This window comes from Hyperolius riggenbachi, chromosome 2, assembly GCF_040937935.1.
Source record: "Hyperolius riggenbachi isolate aHypRig1 chromosome 2, aHypRig1.pri, whole genome shotgun sequence".
NCBI lineage: Eukaryota > Metazoa > Chordata > Amphibia > Anura > Hyperoliidae > Hyperolius > Hyperolius riggenbachi.
The window spans coordinates 154,701,956-154,719,204 of record NC_090647.1 but is presented as its reverse complement, the minus strand read 5'-3'; the positions used below and the strand labels follow the sequence as shown (position 1 = coordinate 154,719,204).

General features: G+C 57.7%; 30 non-coding genes and 41 pseudogenes across 30 annotated transcripts; 1 reads left to right on the top strand and 70 right to left on the bottom strand.

Moving 5' to 3' along the window:
• Nucleotides 1-13: 13 nt before the first annotated feature.
• On the bottom strand, nucleotides 14-132 carry LOC137555436 (5S ribosomal RNA). The gene has a single exon (XR_011028120.1). It is a non-coding gene; the product is annotated as a 5S ribosomal RNA (ribosomal RNA).
• An 83-nt stretch (nucleotides 133-215) lies between these two features.
• On the bottom strand, nucleotides 216-334 carry LOC137555435 (5S ribosomal RNA). The gene has a single exon (XR_011028119.1). It is a non-coding gene; the product is annotated as a 5S ribosomal RNA (ribosomal RNA).
• Nucleotides 335-417: 83 nt separating this feature from the next.
• Nucleotides 418-536, bottom strand: LOC137556972 (5S ribosomal RNA; annotated as a pseudogene).
• An 83-nt stretch (nucleotides 537-619) lies between these two features.
• On the bottom strand, nucleotides 620-738 carry LOC137557372 (5S ribosomal RNA; annotated as a pseudogene).
• Nucleotides 739-822: 84 nt separating this feature from the next.
• Nucleotides 823-941, bottom strand: LOC137559520 (5S ribosomal RNA; annotated as a pseudogene).
• Nucleotides 942-1,024: 83 nt separating this feature from the next.
• LOC137548217 (5S ribosomal RNA) lies at nucleotides 1,025-1,143 on the bottom strand (annotated as a pseudogene).
• Nucleotides 1,144-1,226: 83 nt separating this feature from the next.
• Nucleotides 1,227-1,345, bottom strand: LOC137548734 (5S ribosomal RNA; annotated as a pseudogene).
• An 83-nt stretch (nucleotides 1,346-1,428) lies between these two features.
• LOC137558387 (5S ribosomal RNA) lies at nucleotides 1,429-1,547 on the bottom strand (annotated as a pseudogene).
• Nucleotides 1,548-1,630: 83 nt separating this feature from the next.
• LOC137557371 (5S ribosomal RNA) lies at nucleotides 1,631-1,749 on the bottom strand (annotated as a pseudogene).
• An 83-nt stretch (nucleotides 1,750-1,832) lies between these two features.
• On the bottom strand, nucleotides 1,833-1,951 carry LOC137555434 (5S ribosomal RNA). Its single transcript, XR_011028118.1, has one exon. It is a non-coding gene; the product is annotated as a 5S ribosomal RNA (ribosomal RNA).
• An 83-nt stretch (nucleotides 1,952-2,034) lies between these two features.
• Nucleotides 2,035-2,153, bottom strand: LOC137555433 (5S ribosomal RNA). Its single transcript, XR_011028117.1, has one exon. It is a non-coding gene; the product is annotated as a 5S ribosomal RNA (ribosomal RNA).
• Nucleotides 2,154-2,236: 83 nt separating this feature from the next.
• Nucleotides 2,237-2,356, bottom strand: LOC137550981 (5S ribosomal RNA; annotated as a pseudogene).
• An 83-nt stretch (nucleotides 2,357-2,439) lies between these two features.
• Nucleotides 2,440-2,558, bottom strand: LOC137555432 (5S ribosomal RNA). Its single transcript, XR_011028116.1, has one exon. It is a non-coding gene; the product is annotated as a 5S ribosomal RNA (ribosomal RNA).
• Nucleotides 2,559-2,641: 83 nt separating this feature from the next.
• LOC137555431 (5S ribosomal RNA) lies at nucleotides 2,642-2,760 on the bottom strand. Its single transcript, XR_011028115.1, has one exon. It is a non-coding gene; the product is annotated as a 5S ribosomal RNA (ribosomal RNA).
• An 83-nt stretch (nucleotides 2,761-2,843) lies between these two features.
• LOC137557370 (5S ribosomal RNA) lies at nucleotides 2,844-2,962 on the bottom strand (annotated as a pseudogene).
• An 83-nt stretch (nucleotides 2,963-3,045) lies between these two features.
• LOC137555430 (5S ribosomal RNA) lies at nucleotides 3,046-3,164 on the bottom strand. Its single transcript, XR_011028114.1, has one exon. It is a non-coding gene; the product is annotated as a 5S ribosomal RNA (ribosomal RNA).
• Nucleotides 3,165-3,247: 83 nt separating this feature from the next.
• LOC137557369 (5S ribosomal RNA) lies at nucleotides 3,248-3,366 on the bottom strand (annotated as a pseudogene).
• An 83-nt stretch (nucleotides 3,367-3,449) lies between these two features.
• Nucleotides 3,450-3,568, bottom strand: LOC137558550 (5S ribosomal RNA; annotated as a pseudogene).
• An 83-nt stretch (nucleotides 3,569-3,651) lies between these two features.
• On the bottom strand, nucleotides 3,652-3,770 carry LOC137555429 (5S ribosomal RNA). The gene has a single exon (XR_011028113.1). It is a non-coding gene; the product is annotated as a 5S ribosomal RNA (ribosomal RNA).
• An 84-nt stretch (nucleotides 3,771-3,854) lies between these two features.
• LOC137555427 (5S ribosomal RNA) lies at nucleotides 3,855-3,973 on the bottom strand. Its single transcript, XR_011028112.1, has one exon. It is a non-coding gene; the product is annotated as a 5S ribosomal RNA (ribosomal RNA).
• An 83-nt stretch (nucleotides 3,974-4,056) lies between these two features.
• LOC137555426 (5S ribosomal RNA) lies at nucleotides 4,057-4,175 on the bottom strand. The gene has a single exon (XR_011028111.1). It is a non-coding gene; the product is annotated as a 5S ribosomal RNA (ribosomal RNA).
• An 83-nt stretch (nucleotides 4,176-4,258) lies between these two features.
• LOC137547805 (5S ribosomal RNA) lies at nucleotides 4,259-4,377 on the bottom strand (annotated as a pseudogene).
• An 84-nt stretch (nucleotides 4,378-4,461) lies between these two features.
• Nucleotides 4,462-4,580, bottom strand: LOC137548448 (5S ribosomal RNA; annotated as a pseudogene).
• Nucleotides 4,581-4,663: 83 nt separating this feature from the next.
• LOC137555424 (5S ribosomal RNA) lies at nucleotides 4,664-4,782 on the bottom strand. The gene has a single exon (XR_011028109.1). It is a non-coding gene; the product is annotated as a 5S ribosomal RNA (ribosomal RNA).
• An 83-nt stretch (nucleotides 4,783-4,865) lies between these two features.
• On the bottom strand, nucleotides 4,866-4,984 carry LOC137555423 (5S ribosomal RNA). Its single transcript, XR_011028108.1, has one exon. It is a non-coding gene; the product is annotated as a 5S ribosomal RNA (ribosomal RNA).
• Nucleotides 4,985-5,067: 83 nt separating this feature from the next.
• LOC137555422 (5S ribosomal RNA) lies at nucleotides 5,068-5,186 on the bottom strand. Its single transcript, XR_011028107.1, has one exon. It is a non-coding gene; the product is annotated as a 5S ribosomal RNA (ribosomal RNA).
• An 84-nt stretch (nucleotides 5,187-5,270) lies between these two features.
• Nucleotides 5,271-5,389, bottom strand: LOC137555421 (5S ribosomal RNA). The gene has a single exon (XR_011028106.1). It is a non-coding gene; the product is annotated as a 5S ribosomal RNA (ribosomal RNA).
• Nucleotides 5,390-5,472: 83 nt separating this feature from the next.
• On the bottom strand, nucleotides 5,473-5,591 carry LOC137555420 (5S ribosomal RNA). The gene has a single exon (XR_011028105.1). It is a non-coding gene; the product is annotated as a 5S ribosomal RNA (ribosomal RNA).
• Nucleotides 5,592-5,674: 83 nt separating this feature from the next.
• LOC137558386 (5S ribosomal RNA) lies at nucleotides 5,675-5,793 on the bottom strand (annotated as a pseudogene).
• Nucleotides 5,794-5,876: 83 nt separating this feature from the next.
• Nucleotides 5,877-5,995, bottom strand: LOC137555419 (5S ribosomal RNA). The gene has a single exon (XR_011028104.1). It is a non-coding gene; the product is annotated as a 5S ribosomal RNA (ribosomal RNA).
• An 83-nt stretch (nucleotides 5,996-6,078) lies between these two features.
• On the bottom strand, nucleotides 6,079-6,197 carry LOC137555418 (5S ribosomal RNA). Its single transcript, XR_011028103.1, has one exon. It is a non-coding gene; the product is annotated as a 5S ribosomal RNA (ribosomal RNA).
• An 83-nt stretch (nucleotides 6,198-6,280) lies between these two features.
• LOC137558311 (5S ribosomal RNA) lies at nucleotides 6,281-6,399 on the bottom strand (annotated as a pseudogene).
• Nucleotides 6,400-6,482: 83 nt separating this feature from the next.
• On the bottom strand, nucleotides 6,483-6,601 carry LOC137555417 (5S ribosomal RNA). Its single transcript, XR_011028102.1, has one exon. It is a non-coding gene; the product is annotated as a 5S ribosomal RNA (ribosomal RNA).
• Nucleotides 6,602-6,684: 83 nt separating this feature from the next.
• On the bottom strand, nucleotides 6,685-6,803 carry LOC137559085 (5S ribosomal RNA; annotated as a pseudogene).
• Nucleotides 6,804-6,886: 83 nt separating this feature from the next.
• LOC137555416 (5S ribosomal RNA) lies at nucleotides 6,887-7,005 on the bottom strand. Its single transcript, XR_011028101.1, has one exon. It is a non-coding gene; the product is annotated as a 5S ribosomal RNA (ribosomal RNA).
• An 83-nt stretch (nucleotides 7,006-7,088) lies between these two features.
• LOC137555415 (5S ribosomal RNA) lies at nucleotides 7,089-7,207 on the bottom strand. Its single transcript, XR_011028100.1, has one exon. It is a non-coding gene; the product is annotated as a 5S ribosomal RNA (ribosomal RNA).
• Nucleotides 7,208-7,290: 83 nt separating this feature from the next.
• On the bottom strand, nucleotides 7,291-7,409 carry LOC137557368 (5S ribosomal RNA; annotated as a pseudogene).
• An 83-nt stretch (nucleotides 7,410-7,492) lies between these two features.
• On the bottom strand, nucleotides 7,493-7,611 carry LOC137550021 (5S ribosomal RNA; annotated as a pseudogene).
• Nucleotides 7,612-7,694: 83 nt separating this feature from the next.
• Nucleotides 7,695-7,813, bottom strand: LOC137556971 (5S ribosomal RNA; annotated as a pseudogene).
• Nucleotides 7,814-7,896: 83 nt separating this feature from the next.
• Nucleotides 7,897-8,015, bottom strand: LOC137558829 (5S ribosomal RNA; annotated as a pseudogene).
• Nucleotides 8,016-8,098: 83 nt separating this feature from the next.
• On the bottom strand, nucleotides 8,099-8,217 carry LOC137555413 (5S ribosomal RNA). The gene has a single exon (XR_011028098.1). It is a non-coding gene; the product is annotated as a 5S ribosomal RNA (ribosomal RNA).
• An 83-nt stretch (nucleotides 8,218-8,300) lies between these two features.
• Nucleotides 8,301-8,419, bottom strand: LOC137557367 (5S ribosomal RNA; annotated as a pseudogene).
• An 83-nt stretch (nucleotides 8,420-8,502) lies between these two features.
• LOC137555411 (5S ribosomal RNA) lies at nucleotides 8,503-8,621 on the bottom strand. Its single transcript, XR_011028097.1, has one exon. It is a non-coding gene; the product is annotated as a 5S ribosomal RNA (ribosomal RNA).
• Nucleotides 8,622-8,704: 83 nt separating this feature from the next.
• On the bottom strand, nucleotides 8,705-8,823 carry LOC137557545 (5S ribosomal RNA; annotated as a pseudogene).
• An 83-nt stretch (nucleotides 8,824-8,906) lies between these two features.
• On the bottom strand, nucleotides 8,907-9,026 carry LOC137552704 (5S ribosomal RNA; annotated as a pseudogene).
• Nucleotides 9,027-9,109: 83 nt separating this feature from the next.
• LOC137555410 (5S ribosomal RNA) lies at nucleotides 9,110-9,228 on the bottom strand. The gene has a single exon (XR_011028096.1). It is a non-coding gene; the product is annotated as a 5S ribosomal RNA (ribosomal RNA).
• Nucleotides 9,229-9,311: 83 nt separating this feature from the next.
• Nucleotides 9,312-9,430, bottom strand: LOC137555409 (5S ribosomal RNA). Its single transcript, XR_011028095.1, has one exon. It is a non-coding gene; the product is annotated as a 5S ribosomal RNA (ribosomal RNA).
• An 83-nt stretch (nucleotides 9,431-9,513) lies between these two features.
• LOC137557366 (5S ribosomal RNA) lies at nucleotides 9,514-9,632 on the bottom strand (annotated as a pseudogene).
• Nucleotides 9,633-9,715: 83 nt separating this feature from the next.
• On the bottom strand, nucleotides 9,716-9,834 carry LOC137555408 (5S ribosomal RNA). The gene has a single exon (XR_011028094.1). It is a non-coding gene; the product is annotated as a 5S ribosomal RNA (ribosomal RNA).
• An 83-nt stretch (nucleotides 9,835-9,917) lies between these two features.
• On the bottom strand, nucleotides 9,918-10,036 carry LOC137557365 (5S ribosomal RNA; annotated as a pseudogene).
• Nucleotides 10,037-10,119: 83 nt separating this feature from the next.
• Nucleotides 10,120-10,238, bottom strand: LOC137558549 (5S ribosomal RNA; annotated as a pseudogene).
• An 83-nt stretch (nucleotides 10,239-10,321) lies between these two features.
• Nucleotides 10,322-10,440, bottom strand: LOC137555407 (5S ribosomal RNA). Its single transcript, XR_011028093.1, has one exon. It is a non-coding gene; the product is annotated as a 5S ribosomal RNA (ribosomal RNA).
• Nucleotides 10,441-10,523: 83 nt separating this feature from the next.
• On the bottom strand, nucleotides 10,524-10,642 carry LOC137555406 (5S ribosomal RNA). Its single transcript, XR_011028091.1, has one exon. It is a non-coding gene; the product is annotated as a 5S ribosomal RNA (ribosomal RNA).
• An 83-nt stretch (nucleotides 10,643-10,725) lies between these two features.
• LOC137559098 (5S ribosomal RNA) lies at nucleotides 10,726-10,844 on the bottom strand (annotated as a pseudogene).
• Nucleotides 10,845-10,927: 83 nt separating this feature from the next.
• Nucleotides 10,928-11,046, bottom strand: LOC137547804 (5S ribosomal RNA; annotated as a pseudogene).
• Nucleotides 11,047-11,129: 83 nt separating this feature from the next.
• Nucleotides 11,130-11,248, bottom strand: LOC137557802 (5S ribosomal RNA; annotated as a pseudogene).
• Nucleotides 11,249-11,331: 83 nt separating this feature from the next.
• Nucleotides 11,332-11,450, bottom strand: LOC137557149 (5S ribosomal RNA; annotated as a pseudogene).
• Nucleotides 11,451-11,534: 84 nt separating this feature from the next.
• Nucleotides 11,535-11,653, bottom strand: LOC137557801 (5S ribosomal RNA; annotated as a pseudogene).
• Nucleotides 11,654-11,736: 83 nt separating this feature from the next.
• On the bottom strand, nucleotides 11,737-11,855 carry LOC137549029 (5S ribosomal RNA; annotated as a pseudogene).
• An 84-nt stretch (nucleotides 11,856-11,939) lies between these two features.
• On the bottom strand, nucleotides 11,940-12,058 carry LOC137557799 (5S ribosomal RNA; annotated as a pseudogene).
• Nucleotides 12,059-12,142: 84 nt separating this feature from the next.
• On the bottom strand, nucleotides 12,143-12,261 carry LOC137555405 (5S ribosomal RNA). Its single transcript, XR_011028090.1, has one exon. It is a non-coding gene; the product is annotated as a 5S ribosomal RNA (ribosomal RNA).
• Nucleotides 12,262-12,344: 83 nt separating this feature from the next.
• On the bottom strand, nucleotides 12,345-12,463 carry LOC137558237 (5S ribosomal RNA; annotated as a pseudogene).
• Nucleotides 12,464-12,546: 83 nt separating this feature from the next.
• LOC137557543 (5S ribosomal RNA) lies at nucleotides 12,547-12,665 on the bottom strand (annotated as a pseudogene).
• An 84-nt stretch (nucleotides 12,666-12,749) lies between these two features.
• LOC137557798 (5S ribosomal RNA) lies at nucleotides 12,750-12,868 on the bottom strand (annotated as a pseudogene).
• Nucleotides 12,869-12,951: 83 nt separating this feature from the next.
• Nucleotides 12,952-13,070, bottom strand: LOC137549486 (5S ribosomal RNA; annotated as a pseudogene).
• Nucleotides 13,071-13,153: 83 nt separating this feature from the next.
• Nucleotides 13,154-13,272, bottom strand: LOC137557363 (5S ribosomal RNA; annotated as a pseudogene).
• Nucleotides 13,273-13,355: 83 nt separating this feature from the next.
• LOC137557362 (5S ribosomal RNA) lies at nucleotides 13,356-13,474 on the bottom strand (annotated as a pseudogene).
• An 83-nt stretch (nucleotides 13,475-13,557) lies between these two features.
• Nucleotides 13,558-13,676, bottom strand: LOC137555404 (5S ribosomal RNA). The gene has a single exon (XR_011028089.1). It is a non-coding gene; the product is annotated as a 5S ribosomal RNA (ribosomal RNA).
• An 83-nt stretch (nucleotides 13,677-13,759) lies between these two features.
• Nucleotides 13,760-13,878, bottom strand: LOC137555403 (5S ribosomal RNA). The gene has a single exon (XR_011028088.1). It is a non-coding gene; the product is annotated as a 5S ribosomal RNA (ribosomal RNA).
• An 83-nt stretch (nucleotides 13,879-13,961) lies between these two features.
• LOC137556970 (5S ribosomal RNA) lies at nucleotides 13,962-14,080 on the bottom strand (annotated as a pseudogene).
• Nucleotides 14,081-14,177: 97 nt separating this feature from the next.
• On the top strand, nucleotides 14,178-14,296 carry LOC137549296 (5S ribosomal RNA; annotated as a pseudogene).
• The last annotated feature ends 2,953 nt before the right edge of the window (nucleotides 14,297-17,249 follow it).

Here is a 17,249-nt window from a genome sequence, read left to right as displayed (position 1 = left end):
AAACCCAAAAAAACGCCTGCAGCACCTGGGGTTCACAGCCGGTCTCCCATGCAGCTACTAACCAGGCCTGAAGCCGCTTAGCTTCCGCGATCTGACGAGAGCGGGCGCTTTCGGCTTAGTGTGGCCGCAGGCAAACTCCAAGGCTCCGTTTCGGCGCCTTGAAGGTGAGGCTTCCCACGCGTGCTCATAGCCATTGGGCCTCAAACCCAAAAAAACGCCTGCAGCACCTGGGGTTCACAGCCGGTCTCCCATGCAGCTACTAACCAGGCCTGAAGCCGCTTAGCTTCCGCGATCTGACGAGAGCGGGCGCTTTCGGCTTAGTGTGGCCGCAGGCAAACTCCAAGGCTCCGTTTCGGCGCCTTGAAGGTGGGGCTTCCCACGCGTGCTCATAGCCATTGGGCCTCAAACCCAAAAAAACGCCTGCAGCACCTGGGGTTCACAGCCGGTCTCCCATGCAGCTACTAACCAGGCCTGAAGCCGCTTAGCTTCCGCGATCTGACGAGAGCGGGCGCTTTCGGCTTAGTGTGGCCACAGGCAAACTCCAAGGCGCCATTTCGGCGCCTTGAAGGTGAGGCTTCCCACGCGTGCTCATAGCCATTGGGCCTCAAACCCAAAAAAACACCTGCAGCACCTGGGGTTCACAGCCGGTCTCCCATGCAGCTACTAACCAGGCCTGAAGCCGCTTAGCTTCCGCGATCTGACGAGAGCGGGCGCTTTCGGCTTAGTGTGGCCGCAGGCAAACTCCAAGGCTCCGTTTCGGCGCCTTGAAGGTGAGGCTTCCCACGCGTGCTCATAGCCATTGGGCCTCAAACCCAAAAAAAACGCCTGCAGCACCTGGGGTTCACAGCCGGTCTCCCATGCAGCTACTAACCAGGCCTGAAGCCGCTTAGCTTCTGCGATCTGACGAGAGCGGGCGCTTTCGGCTTAGTGTGGCCGCAGGCAAACTCCAAGGCGCCGTTTCGGCGCCTTGAAGGTGAGGCTTCCCACGCGTGCTCATAGCCATTGGGCCTCAAACCCAAAAAAACCCCTGCAGCACCTGGGGTTCACAGCCGGTCTCCCATGCAGCTACTAACCAGGCCTGAAGCCGCTTAGCTTCCGCGATCTGACGAGAGCGGGCGCTTTCGGCTTAGTGTGGCCACAGGCAAACTCTAAGGCTCCGTTTCGGCGCCTTGAAGGTGAGGCTTCCCACGCGTGCTCATAGCCATTGGGCCTCAAACCCAAAAAAACGCCTGCAGCACCTGGGGTTCACAGCCGGTCTCCCATGCAGCTACTAACCAGGCCTGAAGCCACTTAGCTTCCGCAATCTGACGAGAGCGGGCGCTTTCGGCTTAGTGTGGCCGCAGGCAAACTCCAAGGCGCCGTTTCGGCGCCTTGAAGGTGAGGCTTCCCACGCGTGCTCATAGCCATTGGGCCTCAAACCCAAAAAAACGCCTGCAGCACCTGGGGTTCACAGCCAGTCTCCCATGCAGCTACTAACCAGGCCTGAAGCCGCTTAGCTTCCGCGATCTGACGAGAGCGGGCGCTTTCGGCTTAGTGTGGCCGCAGGCAAACTCCAAGGCTCCGTTTCGGCGCCTTGAAGGTGAGGCTTCCCACGCGTGCTCATAGCCATTGGGCCTCAAACCCAAAAAAACACCTGCAGCACCTGGGGTTCACAGCCGGTCTCCCATGCAGCTACTAACCAGGCCTGAAGCCGCTTAGCTTCCGCGATCTGACGAGAGCGGGCGCTTTCGGCTTAGTGTGGCCGCAGGCAAACTCCAAGGCGCCGTTTCGGCGCCTTGAAGGTGAGGCTTCCCACGCGTGCTCATAGCCATTGGGCCTCAAACCCAAAAAAACGCCTGCAGCACCTGGGGTTCACAGCCGGTCTCCCATGCAGCTACTAACCAGGCCTGAAGCCGCTTAGCTTCCGCGATCTGACGAGAGCGGGCGCTTTCGGCTTAGTGTGGCCGCAGGCAAACTCCAAGGCTCCGTTTCGGCGCCTTGAAGGTGAGGCTTCCCACGCGTGCTCATAGCCATTGGGCCTCAAACCCAAAAAAACGCCTGCAGCACCTGGGGTTCACAGCCGGTCTCCCATGCAGCTACTAACCAGGCCTGAAGCCGCTTAGCTTCCGCGATCTGACGAGAGCGGGCGCTTTCGGCTTAGTGTGGCCGCAGGCAAACTCCATGGCTCCGTTTCGGCGCCTTGAAGGTGAGGCTTCCCACGCGTGCTCATAGCCATTGGGCCTCAAACCCAAAAAAACGCCTGCAGCACCTGGGGTTCACAGCCGGTCTCCCATGCAGCTACTAACCAGGCCTGAAGCTCGCTTAGCTTCCGCGATCTGACGAGAGCGGGCGCTTTCGGCTTAGTGTGGCCGCAGGCAAACTCCAAGGCGCCGTTTCGGCGCCTTGAAGGTGAGGCTTCCCACGCGTGCTCATAGCCATTGGGCCTCAAACCCAAAAAAACGCCTGCAGCACCTGGGGTTCACAGCCGGTCTCCCATGCAGCTACTAACCAGGCCTGAAGCCGCTTAGCTTCCGCGATCTGACGAGAGCGGGCGCTTTCGGCTTAGTGTGGCCGCAGGCAAACTCCAAGGCTCCGTTTCGGCGCCTTGAAGGTGAGGCTTCCCACGCGTGCTCATAGCCATTGGGCCTCAAACCCAAAAAAACGCCTGCAGCACCTGGGGTTCACAGCCGGTCTCCCATGCAGCTACTAACCAGGCCTGAAGCCGCTTAGCTTCCGCGATCTGACGAGAGCGGGCGCTTTCGGCTTAGTGTGGCCGCAGGCAAACTCCAAGGCGCCGTTTCGGCGCCTTGAAGGTGAGGCTTCCCACGCGTGCTCATAGCCATTGGGCCTCAAACCCAAAAAAACACCTGCAGCACCTGGGGTTCACAGCCGGTCTCCCATGCAGCTACTAACCAGGCCTGAAGCCGCTTAGCTTCCGCGATCTGACGAGAGCGGGCGCTTTCGGCTTAGTGTGGCCGCAGGCAAACTCCAAGGCTCCGTTTCGGCGCCTTGAAGGTGAGGCTTCCCACGCGTGCTCATAGCCATTGGGCCTCAAACCCAAAAAAACGCCTGCAGCACCTGGGGTTCACAGCCGGTCTCCCATGCAGCTACTAACCAGGCCTGAAGCCGCTTAGCTTCCGCGATCTGACGAGAGCGGGCGCTTTCGGCTTAGTGTGGCCGCAGGCAAACTCCAAGGCGCCGTTTCGGCGCCTTGAAGGTGAGGCTTCCCACGCGTGCTCATAGCCATTGGGCCTCAAACCCAAAAAAACACCTGCAGCACCTGGGGTTCACAGCCGGTCTCCCATGCAGCTACTAACCAGGCCTGAAGCCGCTTAGCTTCCGCGATCTGACGAGAGCGGGCGCTTTCGGCTTAGTGTGGCCGCAGGCAAACTCCAAGGCGCCGTTTCGGCGCCTTGAAGGTGAGGCTTCCCACGCGTGCTCATAGCCATTGGGCCTCAAACCCAAAAAAACGCCTGCAGCACCTGGGGTTCACAGCCGGTCTCCCATGCAGCTACTAACCAGGCCTGAAGCCGCTTAGCTTCCGCGATCTGACGAGAGCGGACGCTTTCGGCTTAGTGTGGCCGCAGGCAAACTCCAAGGCGCCGTTTCGGCGCCTTGAAGGTGAGGCTTCCCACGCGTGCTCATAGCCATTGGGCCTCAAACCCAAAAAAACGCCTGCAGCACCTGGGGTTCACAGCCGGTCTCCCATGCAGCTACTAACCAGGCCTGAAGCCGCTTAGCTTCCGCGATCTGACGAGAGCGGGCGCTTTCGGCTTAGTGTGGCCGCAGGCAAACTCCAAGGCTCCGTTTCGGCGCCTTGAAGGTGAGGCTTCCCACGCGTGCTCATAGCCATTGGGCCTCAAACCCAAAAAAAACGCCTGCAGCACCTGGGGTTCACAGCCGGTCTCCCATGCAGCTACTAACCAGGCCTGAAGCCGCTTAGCTTCCGCGATCTGACGAGAGCGGGCGCTTTCGGCTTAGTGTGGCCGCAGGCAAACTCCAAGGCGCCGTTTCGGCGCCTTGAAGCTGAGGCTTCCCACGCGTGCTCATAGCCATTGGGCCTCAAACCCAAAAAAACGCCTGCAGCACCTGGGGTTCACAGCCGGTCTCCCATGCAGCTACTAACCAGGCCTGAAGCCGCTTAGCTTCCGCGATCTGACGAGAGCGGGCGCTTTCGGCTTAGTGTGGCCGCAGGCAAACTCCAAGGCTCCGTTTCGGCGCCTTGAAGGTGAGGCTTCCCACGCGTGCTCATAGCCATTGGGCCTCAAACCCAAAAAAACGCCTGCAGCACCTGGGGTTCACAGCCGGTCTCCCATGCAGCTACTAACCAGGCCTGAAGCCGCTTGGCTTCCGCGATCTGACGAGAGCGGGCGCTTTCGGCTTAGTGTGGCCGCAGGAAAACTCCAAGGCGCCGTTTCGGCGCCTTGAAGGTGAGGCTTCCCACGCGTGCTCATAGCCATTGGGCCTCAAACCCAAAAAAAACGCCTGCAGCACCTGGGTTTCACAGCCGGTCTCCCATGCAGCTACTAACCAGGCCTGAAGCCGCTTAGCTTCCGCAATCTGACGAGAGCAGGCGCTTTCGGCTTAGTGTGGCCGCAGGCAAACTCCAAGGCTCCGTTTCGGCGCCTTGAAGGTGAGGCTTCCCACGCGTGCTCATAGCCATTGGGGCTCAAACCCAAAAAAACGCCTGCAGCACCTGGGGTTCACAGCCGGTCTCCCATGCAGCTACTAACCAGGCCTGAAGCCGCTTAGCTTCCGCGATCTGACGAGAGCGGGCGCTTTCGGCTTAGTGTGGCCGCAGGCAAACTCCAAGGCTCCGTTTCGGCGCCTTGAAGGTGAGGCTTCCCACGCGTGCTTATAGCCATTGGGCCTCAAACCCAAAAAAACGCCTGCAGCACCTGGGGTTCACAGCCGGTCTCCCATGCAGCTACTAACCAGGCCTGAAGCCGCTTAGCTTCCGCGATCTGACGAGAGCGGGCGCTTTCGGCTTAGTGTGGCCGCAGGCAAACTCCAAGACTCCGTTTCGGCGCCTTGAAGGTGAGGCTTCCCACGCGTGCTCATAGCCATTGGGCCTCAAACCCAAAAAAACGCCTGCAGCACCTGGGGTTCACAGCCGGTCTCCCATGCAGCTACTAACCAGGCCTGAAGCCGCTTAGCTTCCGCGATCTGACGAGAGCGGGCGCTTTCGGCTTAGTGTGGCCGCAGGCAAACTCCAAGGCGCCGTTTCGGCGCCTTGAAGGTGAGGCTTCCCACGCGTGCTCATAGCCATTGGGCCTCAAACCCAAAAAAAACGCCTGCAGCACCTGGGGTTCACAGCCGGTCTCCCATGCAGCTACTAACCAGGCCTGAAGCCGCTTAGCTTCCGCGATCTGACGAGAGCGGGCGCTTTCGGCTTAGTGTGGCCGCAGGCAAACTCCAAGGCTCCGTTTCGGCGCCTTGAAGGTGAGGCTTCCCACGCGTGCTCATAGCCATTGGGCCTCAAACCCAAAAAAACGCCTGCAGCACCTGGGGTTCACAGCCGGTCTCCCATGCAGCTACTAACCAGGCCTGAAGCCGCTTAGCTTCCGCGATCTGACGAGAGCGGGCGCTTTCGGCTTAGTGTGGCCGCAGGCAAACTCCAAGGCGCCGTTCCGGCGCCTTGAAGGTGAGGCTTCCCACGCGTGCTCATAGCCATTGGGCCTCAAACCCAAAAAAACGCCTGCAGCACCTGGGGTTCACAGCCAGTCTCCCATGCAGCTACTAACCAGGCCTGAAGCCGCTTAGCTTCCGCGATCTGACGAGAGCGGGCGCTTTCGGCTTAGTGTGGCCGCAGGCAAACTCCAAGGCTCCGTTTCGGCGCCTTGAAGGTGAGGCTTCCCACGCGTGCTCATAGCCATTGGGCCTCAAACCCAAAAAAACGCCTGCAGCACCTGGGGTTCACAGCCGGTCTCCCATGCAGCTACTAACCAGGCCTGAAGCCGCTTAGCTTCCGCGATCTGACGAGAGCGGGCGCTTTCGGCTTAGTGTGGCCGCAGGCAAACTCCAAGGCTCCGTTTCGGCGCCTTGAAGGTGAGGCTTCCCACGCGTGCTCATAGCCATTGGGCCTCAAACCCAAAAAAACGCCTGCAGCACCTGGGGTTCACAGCCGGTCTCCCATGCAGCTACTAACCAGGCCTGAAGCCGCTTAGCTTCCGCGATCTGACGAGAGCGGGCGCTTTCGGCTTAGTGTGGCCGCAGGCAAACTCCAAGGCGCCGTTTCGGCGCCTTGAAGGTGAGGCTTCCCACGCGTGCTCATAGCCATTGGGCCTCAAACCCAAAAAAACGCCTGCAGCACCTGGGGTTCACAGCCGGTCTACCATGCAGCTACTAACCAGGCCTGAAGCCGCTTAGCTTCCGCGATCTGACGAGAGCGGGCGCTTTCGGCTTAGTGTGGCCGCAGGCAAACTCCAAGGCTCCGTTTCGGCGCCTTGAAGGTGAGGCTTCCCACGCGTGCTCATAGCCATTGGGCCTCAAACCCAAAAAAACGCCTGCAGCACCTGGGGTTCACAGCCGGTCTCCCATGCAGCTACTAACCAGGCCTGAAGCCGCTTAGCTTCCGCGATCTGACGAGAGCGGGCGCTTTCGGCTTAGTGTGGCCGCAGGCAAACTCCAAGGCGCCGTTTCGGCGCCTTGAAGGTGAGGCTTCCCACGCGTGCTCATAGCCATTGGGCCTCAAACCCAAAAAAACGCCTGCAGCACCTGGGGTTCACAGCCGGTCTCCCATGCAGCTACTAACCAGGCCTGAAGCCGCTTAGCTTCCGCGATCTGGCGAGAGCGGGCGCTTTCGGCTTAGTGTGGCCGCAGGCAAACTCCAAGGCTCCGTTTCGGCGCCTTGAAGGTGAGGCTTCCCACGCGTGCTCATAGCCATTGGGCCTCAAACCCAAAAAAACGCCTGCAGCACCTGGGGTTCACAGCCGGTCTCCCATGCAGCTACTAACCAGGCCTGAAGCCGCTTAGCTTCCGCGATCTGACGAGAGCGGGCGCTTTCGGCTTAGTGTGGCCGCAGGCAAACTCCAAGGCTCCGTTTCGGCGCCTTGAAGGTGGGGCTTCCCACGCGTGCTCATAGCCATTGGGCCTCAAACCCAAAAAAACGCCTGCAGCACCTGGGGTTCACAGCCGGTCTCCCATGCAGCTACTAACCAGGCCTGAAGCCGCTTAGCTTCCGCGATCTGACGAGAGCGGGCGCTTTCGGCTTAGTGTGGCCGCAGGCAAACTCCAAGGCGCCATTTCGGCGCCTTGAAGGTGAGGCTTCCCACGCGTGCTCATAGCCATTGGGCCTCAAACCCAAAAAAACACCTGCAGCACCTGGGGTTCACAGCCGGTCTCCCATGCAGCTACTAACCAGGCCTGAAGCCGCTTAGCTTCCGCGATCTGACGAGAGCGGGCGCTTTCGGCTTAGTGTGGCCGCAGGCAAACTCCAAGGCTCCGTTTCGGCGCCTTGAAGGTGAGGCTTCCCACGCGTGCTCATAGCCATTGGGCCTCAAACCCAAAAAAACGCCTGCAGCACCTGGGGTTCACAGCCGGTCTCCCATGCAGCTACTAACCAGGCCTGAAGCCGCTTAGCTTCTGCGATCTGACAAGAGCGGGCGCTTTCGGCTTAGTGTGGCCGCAGGCAAACTCCAAGGCGCCGTTTCGGCGCCTTGAAGGTGAGGCTTCCCACGCGTGCTCATAGCCATTGGGCCTCAAACCCAAAAAAACGCCTGCAGCACCTGGGGTTCACAGCCGGTCTCCCATGCAGCTACTAACCAGGCCTGAAGCCGCTTAGCTTCCGCGATCTGACGAGAGCGGGCGCTTTCGGCTTAGTGTGGCCACAGGCAAACTCTAAGGCTCCGTTTCGGCGCCTTGAAGGTGAGGCTTCCCACGCGTGCTCATAGCCATTGGGCCTCAAACCCAAAAAAACGCCTGCAGCACCTGGGGTTCACAGCCGGTCTCCCATGCAGCTACTAACCAGGCCTGAAGCCGCTTAGCTTCCGCAATCTGACGAGAGCGGGCGCTTTCGGCTTAGTGTGGCCGCAGGCAAACTCCAAGGCGCCGTTTCGGCGCCTTGAAGGTGAGGCTTCCCACGCGTGCTCATAGCCATTGGGCCTCAAACCCAAAAAAACGCCTGCAGCACCTGGGGTTCACAGCCGGTCTCCCATGCAGCTACTAACCAGGCCTGAAGCCGCTTAGCTTCCGCGATCTGACGAGAGCGGGCGCTTTCGGCTTAGTGTGGCCGCAGGCAAACTCCAAGGCTCCGTTTCGGCGCCTTGAAGGTGAGGCTTCCCACGCGTGCTCATAGCCATTGGGCCTCAAACCCAAAAAAACACCTGCAGCACCTGGGGTTCACAGCCGGTCTCCCATGCAGCTACTAACCAGGCCTGAAGCCGCTTAGCTTCCGCGATCTGACGAGAGCGGGCGCTTTCGGCTTAGTGTGGCCGCAGGCAAACTCCAAGGCGCCGTTTCGGCGCCTTGAAGGTGAGGCTTCCCACGCGTGCTCATAGCCATTGGGCCTCAAACCCAAAAAAACGCCTGCAGCACCTGGGGTTCACAGCCGGTCTCCCATGCAGCTACTAACCAGGCCTGAAGCCGCTTAGCTTCCGCGATCTGACGAGAGCGGGCGCTTTCGGCTTAGTGTGGCCGCAGGCAAACTCCAAGGCTCCGTTTCGGCGCCTTGAAGGTGAGGCTTCCCACGCGTGCTCATAGCCATTGGGCCTCAAACCCAAAAAAACGCCTGCAGCACCTGGGGTTCACAGCCGGTCTCCCATGCAGCTACTAACCAGGCCTGAAGCCGCTTAGCTTCCGCGATCTGACGAGAGCGGGCACTTTCGGCTTAGTGTGGCCGCAGGCAAACTCCATGGCTCCGTTTCGGCGCCTTGAAGGTGAGGCTTCCCACGCGTGCTCATAGCCATTGGGCCTCAAACCCAAAAAAACGCCTGCAGCACCTGGGGTTCACAGCCGGTCTCCCATGCAGCTACTAACCAGGCCTGAAGCTCGCTTAGCTTCCGCAATCTGACGAGAGCGGGCGCTTTCGGCTTAGTGTGGCCGCAGGCAAACTCCAAGGCGCCGTTTCGGCGCCTTGAAGGTGAGGCTTCCCACGCGTGCTCATAGCCATTGGGCCTCAAACCCAAAAAAACGCCTGCAGCACCTGGGGTTCACAGCCGGTCTCCCATGCAGCTACTAACCAGGCCTGAAGCCGCTTAGCTTCCGCGATCTGACGAGAGCGGGCGCTTTCGGCTTAGTGTGGCCGCAGGCAAACTCCAAGGCTCCGTTTCGGCGCCTTGAAGGTGAGGCTTCCCACGCGTGCTCATAGCCATTGGGCCTCAAACCCAAAAAAACGCCTGCAGCACCTGGGGTTCACAGCCGGTCTCCCATGCAGCTACTAACCAGGCCTGAAGCCGCTTAGCTTCCGCGATCTGACGAGAGCGGGCGCTTTCGGCTTAGTGTGGCCGCAGGCAAACTCCAAGGCGCCGTTTCGGCGCCTTGAAGGTGAGGCTTCCCACGCGTGCTCATAGCCATTGGGCCTCAAACCCAAAAAAACACCTGCAGCACCTGGGGTTCACAGCCGGTCTCCCATGCAGCTACTAACCAGGCCTGAAGCCGCTTAGCTTCCGCGATCTGACGAGAGCGGGCGCTTTCGGCTTAGTGTGGCCGCAGGCAAACTCCAAGGCTCCGTTTCGGCGCCTTGAAGGTGAGGCTTCCCACGCGTGCTCATAGCCATTGGGCCTCAAACCCAAAAAAACGCCTGCAGCACCTGGGGTTCACAGCCGGTCTCCCATGCAGCTACTAACCAGGCCTGAAGCCGCTTAGCTTCCGCGATCTGACGAGAGCGGGCGCTTTCGGCTTAGTGTGGCCGCAGGCAAACTCCAAGGCGCCGTTTCGGCGCCTTGAAGGTGAGGCTTCCCACGCGTGCTCATAGCCATTGGGCCTCAAACCCAAAAAAACACCTGCAGCACCTGGGGTTCACAGCCGGTCTCCCATGCAGCTACTAACCAGGCCTGAAGCCGCTTAGCTTCCGCGATCTGACGAGAGCGGGCGCTTTCGGCTTAGTGTGGCCGCAGGCAAACTCCAAGGCGCCGTTTCGGCGCCTTGAAGGTGAGGCTTCCCACGCGTGCTCATAGCCATTGGGCCTCAAACCCAAAAAAACGCCTGCAGCACCTGGGGTTCACAGCCGGTCTCCCATGCAGCTACTAACCAGGCCTGAAGCCGCTTAGCTTCCGCGATCTGACGAGAGCGGACGCTTTCGGCTTAGTGTGGCCGCAGGCAAACTCCAAGGCGCCGTTTCGGCGCCTTGAAGGTGAGGCTTCCCACGCGTGCTCATAGCCATTGGGCCTCAAACCCAAAAAAACGCCTGCAGCACCTGGGGTTCACAGCCGGTCTCCCATGCAGCTACTAACCAGGCCTGAAGCCGCTTAGCTTCCGCGATCTGACGAGAGCGGGCGCTTTCGGCTTAGTGTGGCCGCAGGCAAACTCCAAGGCTCCGTTTCGGCGCCTTGAAGGTGAGGCTTCCCACGCGTGCTCATAGCCATTGGGCCTCAAACCCAAAAAAACGCCTGCAGCACCTGGGGTTCACAGCCGGTCTCCCATGCAGCTACTAACCAGGCCTGAAGCCGCTTAGCTTCCGCGATCTGACGAGAGCGGGCGCTTTCGGCTTAGTGTGGCCGCAGGCAAACTCCAAGGCGCCGTTTCGGCGCCTTGAAGCTGAGGCTTCCCACGCGTGCTCATAGCCATTGGGCCTCAAACCCAAAAAAACGCCTGCAGCACCTGGGGTTCACAGCCGGTCTCCCATGCAGCTACTAACCAGGCCTGAAGCCGCTTAGCTTCCGTGATCTGACGAGAGCGGGCGCTTTCGGCTTAGTGTGGCCGCAGGCAAACTCCAAGGCTCCGTTTCGGCGCCTTGAAGGTGAGGCTTCCCACGCGTGCTCATAGCCATTGGGCCTCAAACCCAAAAAAACGCCTGCAGCACCTGGGGTTCACAGCCGGTCTCCCATGCAGCTACTAACCAGGCCTGAAGCCGCTTGGCTTCCGCGATCTGACGAGAGCGGGCGCTTTCGGCTTAGTGTGGCCGCAGGAAAACTCCAAGGCGCCGTTTCGGCGCCTTGAAGGTGAGGCTTCCCACGCGTGCTCATAGCCATTGGGCCTCAAACCCAAAAAAACGCCTGCAGCACCTGGGGTTCACAGCCGGTCTCCCATGCAGCTACTAACCAGGCCTGAAGCCGCTTAGCTTCCGCGATCTGACGAGAGCAGGCGCTTTCGGCTTAGTGTGGCCGCAGGCAAACTCCAAGGCTCCGTTTCGGCGCCTTGAAGGTGAGGCTTCCCACGCGTGCTCATAGCCATTGGGGCTCAAACCCAAAAAAACGCCTGCAGCACCTGGGGTTCACAGCCGGTCTCCCATGCAGCTACTAACCAGGCCTGAAGCCGCTTAGCTTCCGCGATCTGACGAGAACGGGCGCTTTCGGCTTAGTGTGGCCGCAGGCAAACTCCAAGGCGCCGTTTCGGCGCCTTGAAGGTGAGGCTTCCCACGCGTGCTCATAGCCATTGGGCCTCAAACCCAAAAAAAACGCCTGCAGCACCTGGGGTTCACAGCCGGTCTCCCATGCAGCTACTAACCAGGCCTGAAGCCGCTTAGCTTCCGCGATCTGACGAGAGCAGGCGCTTTCGGCTTAGTGTGGCCGCAGGCAAACTCCAAGGCTCCGTTTCGGCGCCTTGAAGGTGAGGCTTCCCACGCGTGCTCATAGCCATTGGGCCTCAAACCCAAAAAAACGCCTGCAGCACCTGGGGTTCACAGCCGGTCTCCCATGCAGCTACTAACCAGGCCTGAAGCCGCTTAGCTTCCGTGATCTGACGAAAGCGGGCGCTTTCGGCTTAGTGTGGCCGCAGGCAAACTCCAAGGCGCCGTTTCGGCGCCTTGAAGGTGAGGCTTCCCACGCGTGCTCATAGCCATTGGGCCTCAAACCCAAAAAAAACGCCTGCAGCACCTGGGGTTCACAGCCGGTCTCCCATGCAGCTACTAACCAGGCCTGAAGCCGCTTAGCTTCCGCGATCTGACGAGAGCAGGCGCTTTCGGCTTAGTGTGGCCGCAGGCAAACTCCAAGGCTCCGTTTCGGCGCCTTGAAGGTGAGGCTTCCCACGCGTGCTCATAGCCATTGGGCCTCAAACCCAAAAAAAACGCCTGCAGCACCTGGGGTTCACAGCCGGTCTCCCATGCAGCTACTAACCAGGCCTGAAGCCGCTTAGCTTCCGCGATCTGACGAGAGCGGGCGCTTTCGGCTTAGTGTGGCCGCAGGCAAACTCCAAGGCGCCGTTTCGGCGCCTTGAAGGTGAGGCTTCCCACGCGTGCTCATAGCCATTGGGCCTCAAACCCAAAAAAACGCCTGCAGCACCTGGGGTTCACAACCGGTCTCCCATGCAGCTACTAACCAGGCCTGAAGCCGCTTAGCTTCCGCGATCTGACGAGAGCGGGCACTTTCGGCTTAGTGTGGCCGCAGGCAAACTCCAAGGCGCCGTTTCGGCGCCTTGAAGGTGAGGCTTCCCACGCATGCACATAGCCATTGGGCCTCAAACCCAAAAAAACGCCTGCAGCACCTGGGGTTCACAGCCGGTCTCCCATGCAGCTACTAACCAGGCCTGAAGCCGCTTAGCTTCCGCGATCTGACGAGAGCGGGCACTTTCGGCTTAGTGTGGCCGCAGGCAAACTCCAAGGCGCCGTTTCGGCGCCTTGAAGGTGAGGCTTCCCACGCGTGCTCATAGCCATTGGGCCTCAAACCCAAAAAAAACGCCTGCAGCACCTGGGGTTCACAGCCGGTCTCCCATGCAGCTACTAACCAGGCCTGAAGCCGCTTAGCTTCCGCGATCTGACGAGAGCAGGCGCTTTCGGCTTAGTGTGGCCGCAGGCAAACTCCAAGGCTCCGTTTCGGCGCCTTGAAGGTGAGGCTTCCCACGCGTGCTCATAGCCATTGGGCCTCAAACCCAAAAAAATGCCTGCAGCACCTGGGGTTCACAGCCGGTCTCCCATGCAGCTACTAACCAGGCCTGAAGCTGCTTAGCTTCCGCGATCTGACGAGCGCGGGCGCTTTCGGCTTAGTGTGGCCGCAGGCAAACTCCAAGGCGCCGTTTCGGCGCCTTGAAGGTGAGGCTTCCCACGCGTGCTCATAGCCATTGGGCCTCAAACCCAAAAAAACACCTGCAGCACCTGGGGTTCACAGCCGGTCTCCCATGCAGCTACTAACCAGGCCTGAAGCCGCTTAGCTTCCGCGATCTGACGAGAGCGGGCGCTTTCGGCTTAGTGTGGCCGCAGGCAAACTCCAAGGCTCCGTTTCGGCGCCTTGAAGGTGAGGCTTCCCACGCGTGCTCATAGCCATTGGGCCTCAAACCCAAAAAAACACCTGCAGCACCTGGGGTTCACAGCCGGTCTCCCATGCAGCTACTAACCAGGCCTGAAGCCGCTTAGCTTCCGCGATCTGACGAGAGCGGGCGCTTTCGGCTTAGTGTGGCCGCAGGCAAACTCCAAAGCGCCGTTTCGGCGCCTTGAAGGTGAGGCTTCCCACGCGTGCTCATAGCCATTGGGCCTCAAACCCAAAAAAACGCCTGCAGCACCTGGGGTTCACAGCCGGTCTCCCATGCAGCTACTAACCAGGCCTGAAGCCGCTTAGCTTCCGCGATCTGACGAGAGCGGGCGCTTTCGGCTTAGTGTGGCCGCAGGCAAACTCCAAGGCGCCGTTTCGGCGCCTTGAAGGTGAGGCTTCCCACGCGTGCTCATAGCCATTGGGCCTCAAACCCAAAAAAACGCCTGCAGCACCTGGGGTTCACAGCCGGTCTCCCATGCAGCTACTAACCAGGCCTGAAGCCGCTTAGCTTCCGCGATCTGACGAGAGCGGGCGCTTTCGGCTTAGTGTGGCCGCAGGCAAACTCCAAGGCGCCGTTTCGGCGCCTTGAAGGTGAGGCTTCCCACGCGTGCTCATAGCCATTGGGCCTCAAACCCAAAAAAACGCCTGCAGCACCTGGGGTTCACAGCCGGTCTCCCATGCAGCTACTAACCAGGCCTGAAGCCGCTTAGCTTCCGCGATCTGACGAGAGCGGGCGCTTTCGGCTTAGTGTGGCCACAGGCAACCTCCAAGGCGCCGTTCCGGCGCCTTGAAGGTGAGGCTTCCCACGCGTGCTCATAGCCATTGGGCCTCAAACCCAAAAACGGCGCCCTGGAGGTTGCCTGCGGCCACACTAACCCGAAAGCGCCCGCTCTCGTCAGATCGCGGAAGCTAAGCGGCTTCAGGCCTGGTTAGTAGCTGCATGGGAGATCGGCTGTGAACCCCAGGTGCTGCAGGCGTTTTTTTGGTGTGCACTAGGCCTAAGTGTGGATCCCCAGCTCCTGCTGGTTCTAGCACACTTTCGGGTCTGAATATGGTCTGAGTGCTAACACGTAGCGAATGCAACAGCAGACAAGGAACAACTGACAGGCCTGCCCTATATATACTGGAAGCGCTCTAAAGCCACGCCCCAGTCACTCAACCAATCCTGATCAGTGTTGGAGTCAGCTGACCGGCTGATCAGCTGACTCCCCTTCTGTCTGCATAAAGATCCTGTCTGTGCGCGCGCGCGCGTAGAACTTAGTCTGTGTGCCGGTGAGAGAGTAGGCAAAGATCCACCATGCGGCGAAAGCTACTGGCTGAAACGCGGGGACAGCCGCCATACCACTCGGCGCTGCGGCGGCTTCCCTCTCATTCCCCACTAACCCAGGCACCAGTCCATCCTGTCCCCGCACGGCGGAACCCGTCGGCTGGGACGCGGAGATAGCCGTCATGCTACTGCTTGACGCGGCGGCATCTCCGCAATCCTTTACAAATCAGAATTCTGTTCTTTGCTGACACAAATCGTTACACTTATTAGTTGTAAGGTATTTTATTATATTATTTTTTGGCAAAGTACTTTGGCTAAAATAATCCAAATTTACGTTAGCAGCCCGTCGCGCTCCTATCAAAGGGTGCCGCACCAGAGGGTAACTCAAAATTACATTATCAGCCCATCACACTCCTACTAAAGGGTGTCAGACCAAAAGGTAACTCAAGATTACATTATCAGCCCTCGCTCTCCTACCCCAGAGCTCCGGATTAAAAGGTATCTTAAAATTACATTATCAGCCCATCGAGCTCCTACCACAGGGTGCTGGACAAAAAGGTAACTTAAAGTTACATTATAAGCCCGTCACGCTCCTTCCACAGGGCGCCGGACCATACGGCAATGAGTATGACAAACACAACCCTATTTGGGCATATTTGAGTATGCATTTTTGCATGATGCGCATGCGCTAACTCAAAGTTTTCTTTACGCCACCTAATGCATGCGCACAGGATGTAATGCCTTATGACATAATCAAAATTAGGTCAGCAGCCCGTCGCCCTCCAACCCCAGGGCTCCAGACCACAAGGTAACTCAAAATTCCATTATCAACCTGTCGCGCTCCTACAACAGGGGCCGGACCACATGGCAGTGAGAATAATCTAACACAAGTCAAACAATGACAGACGTACAATTGCTTTGCTTGTTGTTATGTTTTTGACACCAGATTACTATCGAGTGTGACCATGTTTCAGGGCCATATACAGTTACGCTCTGTCAGTCAGTTGTAAATGGGGGTGATAAATGACTTTGGGTACCTCTCCCATTTGTAGTGCTGCAGCACACCAAAAACCTCTAGCAGATCTGCAAAACGCTAGAGGTTTTTGAAGCAGATTTCAGAGCGATTCTAGGCATGTTTTCTACGAATGCCTAGCGTTTTTTGTGTAGCAGATTACAAATACTGTTACAGTAAAAGCTGTTACTGAACAGCTTCTGTAACAAAAACGTCTGGAAAACCGCTCTGATCTAGCATTTTTCAGAGCCGGTTTTCACTTTCCTATACTTTAACATTGAGGCAGAAACGACTCAGAAATCTAAAAAATGCTGCAGCCCGAGTTTGTGGAAAAAACGAACCGCTCTGGTGTGCACCATCCCATTCACTTTTATTAGCCACGTTTTTTTTTTCCCCTGCAAGTATTTTAAAAAACACTTCAGAACCGCTCTGGTGTGCACCAGCCCTTACAGGATGTATTCTCTGCAGAATCCTGCACCCAGCCTCCAATACTGCAGAGTGACCAGGAACTGCTTTCCATTCCTCCCTCTTCCCCAGTCTTCATCCAGACTAGAAAAGCAGTGAAAAGCACCACCTGAGAGGGCATGAGCCAGAGACTCCCAGCATCCTCTATTTATACCGATCTGAGTATTGTGAGGTCATCAGGTAATCCCAGCATTCTCTATACCCAGCTGTGCATTGTAAGGTCATAATGTAATCCCAGCATCCTCTATCTATACCCAGCTGAGTATTGTGACGTCATCAGGTAATACTAGCATCCTCTATCTATACGGAGCTGAGTGTTGTGAGGTAGCGGTGGGAAAAAAAACAGCTGTAACTGATTAGTCAAGTTTTTTCATCTGGAAAGACAATTTACAGCACGTCAGCATTGTTTGCATTTCATTGATAGTCTATTCTGAACTAAGGATGTGATTACATTTGTTTACACTCATAATTCACACTTAATACACTTCAATAATACACTTTCAAATTTACACTGATGTATGCTTCCTGGGTGAGGTTAATTGGCTTTTCTATATAATGACTTTGCTTATCTTTTCAATAAAACGTTGAAACTAAAAATATATATATATATGTGACTCTATGGTCTTTTTTTATAGCTATTTGACAGTTATAGATAACCGTCATTTCTGATATTATTTGGTATACCAGCTTACATAACTTTCTCTCTGGCTACTACCGTGTTTCCCCAAAAATAAGGCATTGTCTTATATTTTTTTTTTCCTTCAAAAGATGTGCTAGTTCTTATTTTCGGGGAGGTCTTATATATGGTTAGGGTAGCAAGATCCCCATTCCCCCACCACCACTTTACCTTCTGATGACCCCCTCCTCCATAAAGTCCCAACCACGCTCTTCACTGTACCAGTAATTCAAACCGCAGGACAGCAGTAAACTGGTGATTTCCCCACCGATGCTTTGTTTCCTGTTGGCCCCGTTCCCCATTGCCCGCTGTCATAATTCAAACTGCTGATCAGCTGTAAACTGCAGCTAGGGCAGCTAGTTACACTGTAACAGCACTTTCGTGAACAGGAAGTAAATAGAGATTTCACTTCCTGTACACGGAAGCGCTGTTACAGTGTAACTAGCTGACTTAACCGCAGTTTACCGCTGATCAGCGGTTTGAATTATGACGGCGGGCAATGGGGAACGG